Genomic DNA, 19,159 nt, shown 5'->3' on the forward strand with positions numbered 1-19,159 from the left:
CTGAAACTGTGCCACTTCCATAACACCTTATATGAAAATTAACTCAAGATGGATTAAAGACTTAAATGTATGACATAAAACCATAAAATCCCTAGAAGAAAACCTAGGCAGTATCATTCAGGACATAGGCATGGGCAAAGACTTCATGACTAAAACACCAAAAGCAATTGCAGCAAAAGCCAAAATTGACAAAGGGGATGTAATTAAACTAGAGAGCTTCTACACAGCAAAAGAAACTATCATCGGAGTGAACAGGCAACATACAGAATGGGAGAAAATTTTTGAAATCTATCAATCTGACAAAGGGCTCATATGCGGAATCTACCATGAACTTAAACAAATTTACAAGAAAAAAGCAAACAACCCCATCAAAAACTGGGCAAAGGATATCATCTACAGACACTTCTCAAAGAAGACATTTATGCAGCCAACAAATATGAAAAAAAGGCTCAGCATCATTGGTCATTAGAGAAATGCAAATCAAAACCACAATCAGATACCATCTCATGCCAGTTAGAATGGTGATCATCAAAAAGTCAGGAAACAACAGATGCTGGAGAGGATGTGGAGAAATAGGAACACTTTTATACTGTTGGTGGGAGTGTAAATTAGTTCAACCATTTTGGAAGACAGTGCGGAGATTCCTCAAGGATCTAGAATCAGAAATACCATTTGACCCAGCAATCCCAATACTGGGTATATACCCAAAGGAGTATAAATCATTCTACTATAAAGACACATGCATACAAATGTTTATTGCAACACTGTTCACAATAGCAAAGACTTAGAACAAACCCAAATGCCCATCAATGATAGCCTGGATAAAGAAAATGGAATATTATGCAGCCACAAAAAAGATCAGTTCATGTTCTTTGCGGGAACATGGATGAAGCTGGAAACCATCATTCTCAGAAAACTAACACAGAAACAGAGCAGCAAACACCACATGTTCTCACTCATATGTGAGACTTGAACAATGAGAACACATGGACACTGGGAGTGGAACATCACACATCAAGGCCTGTTGAGGGGTTGGAAGCAAGGCGAGGGAGAACATTATGCCAAATACCTAATGCATGCTGGGCTTAAAACCTAGATAATGGGTTGATGGCTGCAGCAAACCACAATGGCACATGTATACCTACGTAAAAAACCTGCATGTTCTGTACATGTATCCCAGAACTTAAAGTATAATAATAAAAAAAAGTTTCACGTGTAAAAGTTCTTGTGATTAATACTGCTTTTATTTTAATTTTCTATTGTCACCTAATATTTTTCCACTGTAAGCTGATTTTTTTACTATATGCTGAAAATTACACTATGCAAATACATGATAACATTCTGAAATATGATCAAGAGGGTATTAAAGTAGCATTTAAATAGCATCCTAGGACAACTCAGACAGATATTGAAATAAAATGTACTTGTATTAGAAAGAGCATCTTTCTGAATGTTGGGGCAATAATGAGGATAAGTGGAAGTTTATTCCTGAGGCTGATGTTGAGTAAAGACTAAAATAATAAAAATAAGGAATTTATACTCAATTCCCAGAATTTCTAATTGTTATATGCACTGGTAATGTTGGTGCATCTTTGCTTACAACAAGCTAATAAAAATGTATTGAAAATATAAAAGAAAATCCAATGAAATTAAAGAAATATGAAATAATCAGGTATTTAGGAGGATAGAAATAAAAATAATTCTGGATTTAGACGAATAGAAAGTAATAGATTGCTTCTTTAGGTTTCTGATTACCTAGCTCCATATTTTCTGTGTCAATACATAGATGATTTGAATTTCTGGGAGTAAAACCCTGGCTCAGTTTGTTCTGGGTTGTTTGCAGTTCGCATTTTTAGTCATAATACATTTTGAGCAAAGGGAGTTATTTCAAGCATTTGGAAGGGCTAAATGATTTGTATCCACACATTGTGGTATTGTTTGAGAAATACTTAATTTTGGGATTTAAAAATTAAGAGTTCTGAGGTTAACTACGCAATCCGATTCAATTTAAATATGCTAATACTGTTTGAAAACAATTAAATCACTTGCCCACAGCCACAGAAGTGTTGAAAAAAAAGGCAGAAACAGATTTTACATTTTGGAAATTTTAATCTTTATTGGCTTTTCTCTCTCCTCCCCCATCTCTCTTCCTCCTCCTTCTGCTCCTCCTCCTCCTCTTCCTCCTTTTATCTCCTTCTCCTCTTCCTCCTTTTTTCTCCTTCTCCTCTTCCTCTTTGTCATCTAGATTTAATCATTTCAACTTTCACTTATGACTAATATACAGTCCTGAAATATTAGAATTGCTAAAGATATTTCTTTCCCCAACTGCTAGATAGAGGTAGAATGTAAATGTGGATATGCAGGGAGTTATTTGAAAGAAAGACATGATATAGAACCTATATACCTTGTTCTGGAAAACTCATAAGCTTGATGATAGAAGCACCTCATCTTAGGAAATGGGGCAGCCTAATGAAATTGAGCTTTGGAATCAAAACTGCCTAAAATGAAATATCTGCCATCTACTTGATCAAGTTGTTTAAACTGTGTGAGACTCAAAAAACCATTTTAAAAATGATTCACCTTCTATTTATTGGACAGATTATTGGGAATAATGCATGCAAAGCATTTTGCACATTATTTGGGGTATAGAAAAATCAAAATAATTCTAACAATGTTACAATAGTTATTATTTTCTATTGTTAAAACAACATTTGCATTAGCTTATCTTCATATATACAGACTTAGCAGCTACTACTTTTATGTACATTTCTGATTAATGAAACAGTAATAAAAGAATGGAATGGTGATTAAGCTGGCACTTATAGTAAAGGTTATGCTTATATCTGGTACCTTTTAGATTCACATAGGTAAATTTTGTTGTTCCATGTATATATAAAGCAACTCTTAAACAGGTATAGTGTATGTGCAGACATGCACATACATATATAACCATCTCATATATTATGCATAGATCATATTAATGACAAATTCAGCCTTTAGAAATGCACTCTTTCCTAAATATTAGAAAATTCTAATATAATAGCAAACCATAGGAGATTATCAGACTGATGAAATAAACTGTCTATAGGGAACATTCAAAGCTGAGACTGCTGCTGAAAAACCTAGATCAAAACTCTTTTAGAGGTCCACTTCTTCATTAATGCGTTGTTTTTCTGATTCTTGTCACATCCTGTTTATGAGATAGCTGTTATACCATGAGCTAAATTTTCTGTGTCAATACACAGAGGATTTGAATTTCTGAGAGTAAAACCCTGGCTCAGTTTGTTCTGGGTTTCTGAAGTTCACATTTTTAGTTAATACATTTTGAGCAAAGGGAGTGATTTCAAGTATTTGGAAGGGCAAAATGATTTGTATCCACACATGTCATATCTTCCTGATAGAAGGACAGAAATAAAATGTTACAAGAAGCAACACCAGCAGGTTTGTTTTCTTCTCATTGGTCTGAACTGTGTTATGCCTACATTTATCTACAGGGGAGCTTGGGAAATCCAGTGTAGTATACATAGGAAAGCAGATGAAATTTTAAAAGGAAATGAGTTTATGTACAAAAATGAGCCACAGCAGCAAATCAATACTAAAATTTATTAAAATTGAATAAATTAGTGTTGAAATTTATTAAAATTGAAATAATGTTAAAATATTAATTTATATTGAAATAATTGGAAGCTTCTAATGTCTTATACTTGTTTTATATTGTAAAAACTTAGAAGTGAAAGACAAACATGATACCCTTGATGAATTTTACTTGGATTTATATGTATATTAAATTCTCTTTGTATGCCCCAAGTTTGTAAATCATTCTACTATAAAGACACATGCACACGTGTGTTTATTGCAGCACTATTCACAATAGCAAAGACTTGGAACCAACCCAAATGACCATCAGTGATAGACTGGATAATGAAAATGTGGCACATACACACCATGGAATACTATGCAACCATAAAAAAGGATGAGTTACTATGCAACCATAAAAAAGGATGAGTTCATGTCCTTTCCAGGGACATGGATGAAGCTGTAAACCATCATTCTCAACAAACTAACACAAGAACAGAAAACCAAACACCACATGTTCACACTCATAAGTGGAAGTTGAACAATGAGAACACATGGACACAGAGAGGGGAACATCACACACTGGGGCCTGTCGGGGACTGGGGGGCTAGCAGAGGGATAGCATTAGGAGAAATATCTAATGTAGATGATGGGTAGGTGGGTGCAGCAAACCACCATGGCACATGTATACCGACGTAACAAACTGCCATGTTCTGCACATGTATCCCTGAAATTAAAGTATAATTTTAAAAAAAGTTAATAGATTGATTGTATTCAATTACATTTTGAAGAAGGTAGACATTCTTAACAGATAATAAAAATAACAGCTTTTTCTCTTTATTATTATTAGTATGTTTTAATTTATACATGCTTAAAGACAAAAATAGACAAGTTAATGTAGCAGAATTTGAGCAAAGAATGGTTCATGAACCAGGCATCAATCAGAACCAGAAGAGGGTCAACTAACTCTATTCAACAGTGGGAACAGAGATGTTTTATAAACCCAACACAAAAGCAAAGTAAATAAATCACCCGATTGGCTATGCTAGGAATCCGCATTACTTGGTCATGGTGTGATGAGGCATTTGCCTTAATGGGCATGGCATGATGAATTGGCTGCCTATAAATGGCTGACGCTCACCTGCTTGTGACTGGGTGAAACTCAGTTGTTGGTTACACTCCTAAGTTAGGTGTCTGTTTACATACTAAGTTATCTTTTACTTCACTGTATAGGGATTTATGTATGAAGGCAGCCTCAGGCCAAACTTAAGTTAATTTGACAATTTGTTCCTTTTGGTCAGTCTTTCAGTTTTGAGAGATTGACCAAAAATTTGGGCATTGATGCCAGTCTCCGTCATCATTGTAATGGGCTTGCTTGGTCTCAGTGTGGAATTCACAGTTCATAATGTTAGGTCAATATGACCTCTTTATGGTATCTTGCTCTAATGAGAGAGAGAGACCATGTGACACACTGTGAATGGCTGCACGCAAACATCTAAGACATTTGAGAGAATATAGCACAGTAGTGAGACTACTATAATGACTATCAGCAGGATAATACCAAGAGACAAAAATGTGCTTCTTAATAGGAGCCTATATGAACAAAATTAATTAAAATTATATAGATACAAAATGAGCCAGAAGACAAATCTAGTTATGACCAAATTGTTTGTAATTTCTTGCAACTGAGTTTCCAGCATATCAGACATATTTATCAAACTGCAGCAAGAATTGTAAGCTATCACATACACCCACCAAGAGGTAGTCCAAAGCAATCTTCTTATCTAAAACAACATTAGCAAAAGAATTTAAAGAAGCGTTCTGGATAGCTATAGCCTTTGCAGTAGAATCAGCTATACAGTTGCTAATGTTTGAGACAGTTCTGTAGTAATAACTTCATTTGCATTTATGCTGATCCAGAGAAACAACATTCTACCAAAAGTGGTCATTTAGAGGGCTTTATTCTTGCTGGCAAATTCCTCTTTATTCCGCAGTGCAAAATAAGAGGTAAATTTCAATGTTCAGTTCCAACTGGTTATTGAGCGACAGTGGTACCCTTAGAATCGATAATCTACATTTGCCCCTTATTTTTCACTTACGAAGACATGAAGTTGCCCATACATGTGGTTAATTGTTAAATCCTCCACAAATAAAAATATACCCTCTAGGTGCACAACAGACAGTCTGCTGTGGGATGCCTTGTGCATTAGGGATCATCAGTAGGGAAGCACTAGTAATTTATTTTTATTTTTTTACCAAGCCTGCACTATTAAATCACAGTGTAGTTGAAGTCTATGAACAATTTAAGGATTAGGGTTATAAATTTGTCTACAGGCTGTTGAATTATCTTTCTTTTGGTTTCTCATTCAATTTCTAACGTAATTTAACCGAAAAACACTCACTACAGATTTTGTCTACTGTTCCATTTAAACAAGAAATCTGAATATGTTAATCTAAAAACCTAACTCTATAGAAAGTACTAGATGTTCAATTTGAACAAATATTAAGTTGGTGCAAAAGAAATTGCAGTTTTTGCAATTCAACGTAATGGCAAAAATCTCAATTACTTTTGCGCCAACCTATAGTTACACTGGAAGTGAAATAAATCTGTTAAAGGATGAACTAGTGGATATCTAAGATTATGTAGACATTTAGGTTTAACATGATATATCTAATATTTAATTAAGGTTCCTGAGCATGCTGTTGCTAATGAAATATTAAGTATTTCATTATGTTGAGACAAATAAAAAATAAACAAAGAAAACAGGAAAAAGAAAAAGGCTTCATGGTGACAGAGGACATCTGTGATCTTGGAAATTCATTCTATCTCTAGAACGCCATCTTCTTGTGTGGAAAAAACAACCCTGGTCAAATTTATCTTGAGGCCTCAATGGTTGCTCAGACCCAAAAGTTTGGAGGGGCCCTCTTGAGTTGAGAAATGTGGATCTAATTCTCAATGCCCTGAAGTTTTTATATATGTAGAACACCTTTTGGTTAGAACTTTTTGTCTGTTACGGCTTTGGTAAAACAGGAAACAGTAAAGTAACTAAGTAAAAATGGCTTTACAACACATCTTTGACAGACGAAATGCAATAAATAGTTTCTAGCATAATAGTAATATTGAAGTAAAGCTATACTATGAAAACTGTACGAAATAATGTATTAGTGGCTGTCGTTCTTTGTTGAACTTTTTCCAAAAACATATGAAAAGGTGATACATAAATTCCAAATGCAGAACACATTTTATTTGGCAGTGTTAGCATTTACGTTGAGGAATACAAAGGATTATTGATAAATGAAAGCTATAAATAAAAACTGTCAAAAATCTCAGATATAGTTTTGGATATGATATCCAGGAATTAAGTCATGATGATATATATTCAGGTGGATAGTAACATCAGTATTATAAAAATACACTTGAAATATATGAGTAGTAGTAATTTTAAATATTAACCCAGTAAATTAAGAAATGAATGATTTTATTATTATTTGATTATTTATTCATATTTAGTACAATAAATTTTATATGTTGCAGTACAATGGATCATAAATGGTGAAGTAAAGTGGACAAAATATGTGTTTGTCTTTGCCAGCATTTATCATAACACAGGTTTGAGGGTAATAATCACTGAAAGAAATAAGCTTGAGCTGTTGAATATTGACTAATAAATTCAGGAATGATGAATAAGATCTAGAAAGGGTTAAAGTACAATGTTATAAAGGCTTTAGAATAACTTTTAAAAAACATATTTCAATGTATAAAGAAGGTATCTCAGCCATCAGCTAAATAAGAATATTGGGCTAGTCTGTCAAATTGAATCACTTCCCTTCATTTTCTAAAAAGCCAACATGTAAGTGATGCTTATTTCTGGCTATTAACCCATGGCCCATGTTAATTATGCAGGCTTTACAAATACTCCTTATTTGTAAGTTGGTTCATTTGATTATTTCATAAGTAACTAGAGAGGGAGATAATGAAAAGGTGATGTGAAGTCAAACACAGTTTCCACCTTAAGAAGTCACCTCCATTGAAGGGCCTTGTTCATCCCACCAGGTTTATCTCAGAATGCTATTCATTCAATCTTTCTTCAAAATATGGAAGCTATGGTTTTCTGTCTTTTAAAGTCAGAAAGTGAGAGAAAAACAGATTAAGCAGGTATTACTAATATTGAATGATTTTTTCAAATGTGTTTTTAATTAATCTTTTGCTAGGATTGTCTCAACATTAGAATTAACTTTTAATTTTACTTTATTAATGGGCAGAAACTGATGCTGAGAATAACTATTAAAAGCTTTATATCATATATCATATACAAAGGGATCACTGAAACTTGTGCCTCTGCTTTCAAAGAGAATATTCTTTAATTGCAATACCTCTTAAAATTTTTATTTTATAAAAATAAATTATAAGAAACAAACCAAACAAGTCTTAAAGTTTTATTAAAATAGGTGCAATAAATAATATATAGAAGATTGGATGGTCAGTTTTCTGCATCTGATTATGCATATAGAGATGCAGAATTTGTTGGAAGTTATTATGTTTTCAAAAACAAATTTTTATCATTATCAAAAGTAGATGTTTACTCTAGAAAATATAGAAAATACAAAGAAAAAAGAAAACTCTATATATAAATGGGATATTTATTTCTTAGTTAATTGTTAATTCTATACAAATCAAATATTACATAATGTTGTATATCTAGCTTTTCTCTTTCAGTAGTACTTGATGGAGTTCCATAAGCATTATATGGTATAGTTCTAAATTATTATTTTAAATATTTAAAACACAACAATTCTTTTTATTCTTTATTGATTGGTGGTCATCTTGATTCTAATTTATGGTTACTATGAAAATATTTCAAGAACAATACTTGTTTTTTTCCTTATATTTTGTTATTTTATTTGCCAGGGATCAAGTCTCAGAAGAATTCCTCAAATTAAAAGTGTATAATTATTTCATTCCCATAGAAGTTGCTCTTCTATTTTTCTTGATTACATTATCCATATTTAATTCTTTTATTCAAGTTTCCTAAATTTTTTATATTTGGTCATATTTTTGTTTAATTATTTCAGTTCTCTCTTTCAAAGATATTAATAATGTGCATACAAAGGTCCCTTTGCTGGTTTATCGTTCTTTCCAATTATTTGTAAAATTCGGTTCATTTCAGCTTAATTAGATTTGCTTTTTTGGCTCTGCTCTACAAGCTCTTGCTATGTTTTTAGAAGTGTTTATTCTTTTTTTTATGCTCTGCATTAGCTTTTATATTTCTAATGGCTTATTTTTTTCTAAATATATTTTAAAATTCTTCTATATCTTTTTTTATTTTTGTTATTGCTTCTCTGGACTTTTACTGTCTCATTTGTTCATGTATATGAACATAATTCCTTCACTTTAAAAAAATTAACAAGAATATGTAATTTTATATCCTTTGTGGCAACCCCTTGGAAGTAAGTGACCTCTTTGACATATACTCATGATTTTCTCATTCTTTTTTTACATATTTAGTGCATTATTAGCTTGTTTTCTTTTTAATGGTTATTTATCCTCATATTCTTTTTGCTCTTTCTGGAATATTCAGAAGTTTTATTTAGGAAGTGGCAAGGAATCTATTCCTGAAAAATGTCAATTATCATCATGGCTCACGATTGCCTTTGTGAAACAAATTCTGTTTAGCATATTTCTTTTGGAAGAAGTAAGAAAGATGTCACTGCAGGATGTCTACCTGGGATTAGTCAAAATGCAAATAGAAATTTGCATCGAACCTTAACATATTACAGCATAAAGAGTGAAGTTTAACAAATGCAAATTTTAAAATATCATTAGGAAGTCTAGGAATCCCAGGGTAACATGTAAACTGTGATGATAAAACCTAAATACATTACAAAAGCATGAAGTAAATAGTAAAATACGTTACAAATGTGTATAAATTGTTTTTACTTTCTGTATAAAGAAAGTCTATGGAAATATTTATTTTTCATAATTGAAAGTAAATAGAAACATAAGTAAGCATTGGGAGAACATACATTCACTATCTCAAAGGAGAAGCTAATGAGAAAAAACATAACATCCCACAGCAGACTGTCTGTTGTGCACCTAGAGGGTATATTTTTATTTGTGGAAGAGAAGGAAATGTTGTTATTCTAAGTAACTTTGTAAATGAGCGGAGAATTTAAGACTGTATGCCAAAGGAAATTTATATAAGTCCTGGGTTCGAGTTGGGAAAGTGTTCCCCATGGGAGTATTGCTTAACAATTCTGAAACCACAGTGCATATATGGTGGAATTGAACAACAAAGTAAAGTGATAACAGATGGTAGAAAGCTTCTCATTGTTGGAATGTGAGGTTGTAGACCAACAAAAAGAAAATAATAATTCATATGGTAATGTATTAGAGTTGAAAACATCAGTATGAACATATTTAGCTTAATAGAGAAATATTTATAGATATGAGTATATACAAACATTACAAAATTACATACATCATATGGAGATGTATGATCTTAACTCTGTTAAGTGAGAGGCCTAGAGGCAAGGACAGTGCAGTAGTGGCAGCACATCCAGCTCTCAGATACTGGTTTCTAATAAGATTCTCTAATAAATGGAGCCTGGGTTTCTTACTAAATAATTAATTCCAAGGCTGGGTCCGAGAATGAGTATAGAGCATCTTGTAGGGTTAGATAATAAGGAAGAATTCACCAAAATCACAATATAGGGGTATGATAAAGGGACACAGGCACTAACTGAAAGAGCTCACAATGGCCAAAGCCAGAACCTTCTGAGCAATCAAATAAGCAGTGCATTATTATTATTATTATTATTATTATTATTATTATTATTATCATTATTTATTTTTTGGTGGGGGAAGCACGGAGGGAGGAAGAGAATGAGGGGGACAGCAGTACATTATTAAATAGTAACCTCATATATAAAGTAATTGTCTTTTGGTACCTAGTGAAATATATAATTGAATAAATTAATAAATGAGAGAGAATGGACAGATTCCAAGTGCAGAGGAATCCAAAATCCCTCAGTGTGGGCTGAGCAGAGGGAATTATTTCAAAGAATAAAGTATACAAAGAGGGAAAAAGAATAACTTTACAATGTGGAAGCCGACCAGCACTACCTCTGTCAGGTAATCAATGTTAGTATCAACAGCCATAAAACATAACTTAGATACGACTTCATGAGAATGGCAACTTAGTTCTGTGATCGTCCTCCCCAAAACTCATAACCCCAGTCTAATCAGAGACTTAAATCAGAAATATCCCATGTAGATATTTTTCAAAATATGTGACCAAGAACTCTCTAAACTATCAAGGTCATAAAAACAAGAATATTTTACAAAACTACTACAGTCTTCCACTAAACATAATGTTCCTTCGGTGACATGACAACTAAATGGCATCCAGGAAGGAGCCCTGGAAGATAAAAATATATATATATATATTACTACAGTAACCAAAATAGCATGGTACTGGTAACAAAACAGAGATATAGACCAATGGAACAGAACAGAGCCCTCAGAAATAATGTCACATATCTACAACCATCTGAACTTTGACAAACCTGATAAAAACAAGAAATGGGGAAAGGATTCCCTATTTAATAAATGGTGCTGGGAAAACTGGCTAGCCATATGTAGAAAGCTGAAAATGGATCCCTTCCTTACACCTTATACAAAAATTAATTCAAGATGGATTAAAGACTTAAAAGTTAGACCTAAAACCATAAAAACCCTAGAAGAAAACCTAGGCAATACCATTCAGGACATAGGCATGGGCAAGGACTTCATGTCTAAAACACCAAGAGCAATGGCAACAAAAGCCAAAATTGACGAATGGGATCTAATGAAACTAAGGAGCTTCTGCACAGCAAAAGAAACTACTGTCAGAGTGAACAGGCAACCTACAGAATGGGAGAAAATTTTTGCAATCTACTCATCTGACAAAGGGCTAATATCCAGAATCTTCAATGAACTCAAACAAATTTACAAGAAAAAAACAACCCCATCAGAAAGTGGACGAAGGATATGAACAGTCACTTCTCAAAATAAGAAATTTATGCAGCCAAAAGACACATGGAAAAATGCTCATCATCACTGGCCATCAGAGAAATGCAAATCAAAACCACAATGAGATACCATCTCACAACAGTTAGAATGGCGATCATTAAAAAGTCAGGAAACAACAGGTACTGGAGAGGATGTGGAGAAATAGGAACAATTTCACACTGTTGGAGGGACTGTAAACTAGTTCAACCATTGTGGAAGTCAGTGTGGTGATTCCTCAGGGATCTAGAACTAGAAATACCATTTGACCCAGCCATCCCATTACTGGGTATATACCCAAAGGACTATAAATCATGCTGCTATAAAGACACATGCACACGTATGTTTATTGTGGCACTATTCACAATAGCAAAGACTTGGAACCAACCCAAATGTGCAACAAAAATAGACTGAATTAAGAAAATGTGGCACATATACACCATGGAATACTATGCAGCCATAAAAAATGATGAGTTCATGTCCTTTGTAGGGACATGGATGAAACTGGAAAACATCATTCTCAGTAAACTATCGCAAGGACAAAAAACCAAACACCACATGTTCTCACTCATAGGTGGAATTGAACAATGAGAACACATGGACACAGGAAGGGGAACATCACACTCCAGGGACTGTTGTGGGGTGGGGGGAGGGGGGACGGACAGCATTAGGAGATATACCTAATGCTAAATGACGAGTTAATGGGTGCAGCTCACCAACATGGCACATGGATACATATGTAACAAACCTGCACATTGTGCACATGTACCCTAAAACTTAAAGTATAATTTAAAAAAGTAATCATTCTCAAATTTTTCCAATATCAAAGAGTAGGACACACTTCCAAACTTATTTTATAATGTTAATATAACACTGGTAGTAAAGCCAGTGACGTTACAAGAATGAAAACTGTAGGCCAATATTTCAGATAAACACAAATGCAAGAATCTTGATCAAAATACTAGCCAACCAAATTCAGTACAGATGAAAAGGAACTTGCACCATGACCAAGTGGGATTTATCCCTAGGATGCAAGGATTGTTCAACATACAAAAATCAATCAATGTGTTATACCACATTAACAGAATGAAGGATAAAAATCACATGATCCTCTCAATAGATGCAGAAAATATATTTAACAAAATTTAACACTCTTTCGTAATAGAAACATGGGGCAAAGTAGAAATATAAGGAATATACGTCAACATAATAAAAGTCATATATGACAAACCTACAAATAATATTACTTGGAATATTAAAAAAAAAATTTTTCCCTAAGATCAAGAACAAAACTAGGATGCCCACTCTCACCACTTTATTCAACATAGTACTTGAGGTCCTAGCCAGAGAAATTAAATATGGAAAAAAATACATCTAAATCAAAAAGAAAATAAATTATCTCCTCTGTTTGCAAATAACATAGCTTTGTATGTAAGAAACCCTAAAGACACTGCCAATAAACTTTTGGAACTAATAAAAAAACAGAATAAAGTTGCACTATACAAAATCAAATACAGAAATCAGTTTCATTTTAATAGACTAACACTGAACTATCCAAAAACAGAATTAAGAAAAAAATCGCATTTATAATAGCATGAAAAAGAATAAAATACTTAGAAATAAACTCGAGAAAGACAGTGAAAGACTTGTACTCTGAAAGCTACAAAACATTGTTGAATTAAAAAAAACACAAATGAATAAAAGACATCCCAGCATTATGAACTGTATTACTTAATATTGTTAAAAAGTTAAAATGTTGTCTAGAGTCAGTGCTATCTCTATCAAAATACAATTATATTATATATATATATAATATGTGTCTGTATATATATATATATATACATAATTCTAAATTTCAAATGGAAACAAAAGCAAAACTCCAAAATAGCCCAAGCAATATTAAAAAATATAAACAATGCTGGAGGTTCACGTTTTCTGATTTCAAAATAGAATACAAAGCTATAGTACATAAAACAATATGGTACTGGCATAAAGACAGACTAATAAGAGAGAATAGACAGCCCACAAATAAACCTACTTATATACAGTAAATTAATTTTTGACAAGGGTGCCAATAACACACCATAGGGAAAGAATAATCTCTTCAACAAGCCCAGTTGGGAAAACTGGCTACCATCTGTAAAAGAATAAAATTGGACCTTATCTCACACCATTTACAAAAATCAACTCAATTTATTAAAGACTTAAATGAAAGATTTTTGAAACAGTAAAACTCCTAGAAGAATACTTAGAGGAAAAACTTCATGACATTTGTCTTGGCAATCAAAAGCACTGGCAACATAAGCAGAAATAGACAAGAAAGACTACATCAAACTAAAAAGCTTCTACACAGCAAAGAAGAAAATCAGAGTAAAAAGGCAAGCTACTGAACTAGAAAAATATATTTACATACCATATACCTGATAAGAGATTAATATCCAAAATATATAAGAAACACCTATGATTCAAAAGCAGAAAAAAATAAAAATAGGTAATTTGTACGTCTTCTCGAAAGAAGACATACAAATAGCCAACAGGTATGTAAAATAATGCTCAACATCACTGATAATCAGGGAAATACAATCAAAACCACAATGAAATATTACCTCACACTTGTTAAGATGGCTATGACAAAAAAGCATGAAAGTAATCAAGTTTTGGCAAGGACTTGCAGAAATTGGAAGCATTTTACATTGTTGATGAGAATGTAAATTGGTGTGGCTGCTATGAGAAACAGTTTCTAAAAAGATTAAAATAGGACTATCATATGATAAAGTAATCTCAATTATGGGTTTTTATCCAAATAAATTGAAATCAGAATTTCATATTAATATCTGTACTTCCATGATTATGCAGCACTATTCACACTAGCCAAGATATGGAAAAAAACCTAAGTGTCCATTGACAGATAAATGGATAAAGAAAATTATATATATATATATATATATATATGTATGTATAAAATATTCAGAGCTAAAAAAAGAGGAAAGTCCTACTACAGGGATGAACTTTGAATTCATTATGCTAAGTGAAATAAGCAATCACAGTAAGAAAAATAGGCATTATTCCACCAATGTAAGGTATCTAAAATAGTCCAATGCATAGAAACAATTGGTCATCAGGAGATAAGGGGATAGAGAAATAAGCAGTTGTGGTTCAATCTTTGCTGTATATTATTCTTCTTATAGTTAACAATGCTGTGCTGTATGCTTAAACATTTGTTAAGACAGTATATCTCATGTCCAGTAATCTTACCACAATTAAAAAAATAATTTAGTGGAAAATAATAGAATCTTAAGGAAGAATGTATTAATTGTATGTTTTGGGGTTACAATCATTAAGCTCAACTTGTGTTGTGAGACTACCTGAGGCTAATATATATTGAGAATTTTTATTTATTTATTTTGAAAAGTTTGCACACTTTTTCTGAAACTGCTCTGCTTCAAAAAACAATGATGCTGGACATGTCATAATTAAATGATAAATAGCTGTCTAAATACCTATGACTGTAGTGCACAAACATGTTAGTATTTGTGAATGACTTTAGAGAATAATAGCTAAAATCATAAAGAAATGGCAATACATAAAATATTTTTTAAAAAACCCCTCATGTAGTGGTAAAAATTAATAATTACAGTTGTGCTTAAGTTGAAATTCTACAGTAATTGAGAATCTATGCCATGAGTAGTGGAAAAATAAACTATACAAAAGTGATACAATTCATGTTCTATTATAGATATTCTCAGTAATCAGATATAATGTTTATACAAATTTGTTTTGAGTCCTAGTTAACATATCTTCGAAGATGGCCAAATAGAAAGAGCTCTGGTCTGCAGCTCCCAGCAAGATCAATGAAGAAGGTAGGTGATTTCTACTTTTCCATCTGAGGTACTCAGCTCATCTTATTGGGACTGGTTAGACAGTGGATGCACCCCATGGGGCAAGCCAAAGCAGATGGGACATCACCTCATCTGGGAAGTGCAAAGGGTTGAGGAACTCCCTTCCCTAGCCAAGAGAAGCCAGGAGGGACTATGCTGTGAGGTGTGGTGTTTTCCAGCCCAGATACCACACTTTTCCCATGGTCTTCACAACCCACAGACCAGAAGATTCCCTCAGGTGTCTATACTACCAGGGCCCTGGGTTTTAAGCGCAAAACTGGGCGGCTGATAAGGCAGACACCGAGCTAGCAGCAGGTTTTTTGTTTTGTTTTGTTTTGTTTATACCCCAGTGGTGCCTGGAATGCCAGCAAGACAACCATTCACTCCCCTGAAAAGGGGGTAAAGCCAGAGATCCAAGTGGTCTAGCTCAGTGGATCTCACCCCCATGTAGGCCAGGAAGCTAAGATCTCCTGGCTTGAAATTCTTGCTGCCAGCACAGCTGTCTGAAGTACACCTGGGATGCTTGAGCTAGGCACGGGGAGGGGTGGCTGCCATTACTAAGGCTTGAGTAGGTGGTTTTCTCATCACACTGTAAACAAAGCCACTGGGAAGTTCAAACTGTGGGGATCCCACCACAGCTCAGCAAAGACACATAGCCAAACTGCCTCTCTAGATTCCTCCTTTCTTGGAAACGCATCTGTGAAAGAAAAGAAGCAGCCCCAGTCATGGGCTTAGAGATAAAACTCCAAACTCCCTGGGAAAGAGCTGGGGGAAGGGGCGGCCATGGGTGCAACTTCAGCAGACTTAAATGTTCCTGCCTGCTGGCTCTGAAGAAAGCAGCAGATCTCCCAGCACAGTGCTTGACCTCTGCTAAGGGACAGACTTTCTTCTCAAGTTGGTCCCTGACCCCCATGCCTCCAGACTGAAATACACCCCACAGCAGAGGTTGACAAACACCTTAGAAAGGAGAGCTCCAGCTGGCATCTGGCTGTTGTCCCTCTGGGACAAAGCTTCCAGAGGAAGAAGCAGGCAGCAATCTTTGCTGTTCTGCAGCCTCTGCTGGTGATACCCACGCAAACAGGGTCTGGAGTGGACCTCCAGCAAATCCAGCAGACCTGCAGCAGAGGGGGCTGGCTTTTAGAAGGAAAACTAACAAGCAGAAAGCAATATCATTGGCATCAATGAAAAGTACCTTCACACAAAAACCCCATCCTGAGGTCAGCAACATCAAAGACCAAAGGTAGATAAATCCATGAATGAAGAAAAACTAGCACAAAAAGGCCGAAAATTCCAAAAACCAAATGCCTCTTTTCCAAAGGATCACAACTCCTTTCCAGCAAGGGAACAAAACTGAATGGAGAATGAGTTTGACGAATTAACAGAAGTAGGCTTCAGAAGGTGGGAAATAAACTATTCTGAGCTAAAGGAGCATGTACTAACCCAATGCAAGGAAACTTAGAACCTTGAAAAAAAGGTTAGAGGAATTGCTAACTAAAATAACCAGTTTAGAAAGGAACACAAATGACCTGAAGGAGCTGAGAAACACAGCACAAGAACTTCGTGAAGCATACACAAGTATCAACAGCCAAATCAATCAAGCAGAAGAAAGAATATCAGAGATTAAGGATCAACTTAATGAAATAAAGCATAAAGACAAGATTAGAGAAAAATAATGAAAGGAAAGAAAAAAGCCTCCAAGAAATATGGAACTATGTGAAAAGACCAAACTTATGTTTGATTGGTGTACCCGAAAGTGATAGGGAGAATGGAATCAAGTTGGAAAACACTCTTTAGGAAATTATCCAGGAGAACTTCCCCAAACTAGCAAGACAGGCCAACATTCAAATTCAGCAAATGCAGAGAACACCACAAAGATACTCCTCGAGAAAGCAACCCCAAGACACATAATCGTCAGATTCACTAAGGTTGAAATGAAGGAAAAAATGTTAAGGGCAGTCAGAGAGAAAGATTGGGTTACCAACAAAGGGAAGCCCATCAGACTAACAGCAGATTTCTCTGCAGAAACCCAACCAGCTAGAAGAGAGTAGGGGTCAATATGGAACTAAATACAGAAAGGAAAATTGGTACCAGCCACTGAAAAACCATACCAAATTGTAAAGACCATCGACACTATGAAGAAACTCAATCAACTAATGGGCAAAATAACCTTAAATGTAAATGAGCTAAATGCCACAATTAAAAGGCACACACTGGAAAATTGGATAAAGAGTCAAGACCCATCGGTGTGTTGTATTCAGGAGACCCATCTCACATGCAAAGGCACACATAGGCTCAACACAAAGTGATGGAGGAACATTTACCAAGCAAATGGAAAGCTAAAAAAAAAAAAAAAAAAGCAGGCATTGCAATCCTAAACTCTGATAAAACGGACTTTAAACCAACAAAGATCAAAAAAGATAAAGAAGGGCATTACGTAATGGTAAAGGGATCAATGCAATAAGAAGAGCTAACTATCCTAAATATATATGCACCCAACAGAGGAGCACCTAGATTCATAAAGGAAGTTCTTAGTGACCTACAAAGAGACTTAGACTCCCACACAATAATAGTAGGAGACTTTAACACCCCACTGTTAATATTGGACAGATTAACAAGACAGAAAATTAACAAGGTTATTCAGGACTTGAACTCAGCTCTGGTCCAAGCAGACCTAATACACATCTACAAAATTAACCACCCCAAATCAACAGAATAGACATTCATCTTAGCACCACATCACACTAATTCTAAAATTGACCACCTAATGGGAAGTAAAACACTCCTCAGCAAATTTGAAAGAACAAAAATTATAACAAAAGTCTCTCAGACCACAGTGCAATCAAATTAGGACTCAGGATTTAGAAACTCACTGAAAAACGAAAACTACATGGAAACTGAACAACCTGCTTCTGAATGTCTGCTGGATAAATAACAAAATTAAAGCAGAAATAAATGTTATGTGAAATCAAAGAGAATAAAAATACAATGTACAAAATTCTCTGGGACACTGCAATTTATAGCACTAAATGCCCACAGGAGAAAGTGGGAGTGATCTAAAATCAACACCCTAATATCATAATTAAATGAACTACAGAAGCAATAGCAAACAAATTCAAAAGCTAGCAGAAGACAAGAAATAACTAAGATCAGAGTAGAAAGGAAGGAGATAAAAATCCCTTCAAAAAAAAATCAATGAATCCGGAAGCTGTTTTTTTGAGAAGATTGACAAAATACATAGACTGCTAGCCAGATTAATAAAGAAGAAAAGACAGAAGAATCAAATAGGCATAATAAAAAATGATGATGAGAATATCACCACGGATCCTATAGAAATACAAACTACCATTAGAGAATACTATAAAGACCTCTACACAAAGAAACAAGAAAACCTAGAAGAAATTGATAAATTCCTGGACATATACACCCTTCCAAGACTAAGCCAGGAAGAAGTCAAATCCCTGAAGAGACCAATAACAAGTTCTGAAATTGAGGCAGTAATTAATAGCCTACCAACCAAAAAAATCCCAGGACCAGATGTATTCACAGCTGAATTCTACCAGAGGTACAAAGAGAAGCTGATAACACTTCTCCTGAAAATATTCCAAACAGATAAAGAGCAACTCCTCCCTAACTCATTTTATAAGGTCAGCATCATCCT

Source organism: Hylobates moloch, unplaced genomic scaffold (genome assembly GCF_009828535.3).
Source record: "Hylobates moloch isolate HMO894 unplaced genomic scaffold, HMol_V3 SCAFFOLD_13, whole genome shotgun sequence".
Classification (NCBI taxonomy): Eukaryota; Metazoa; Chordata; class Mammalia; order Primates; family Hylobatidae; genus Hylobates; species Hylobates moloch.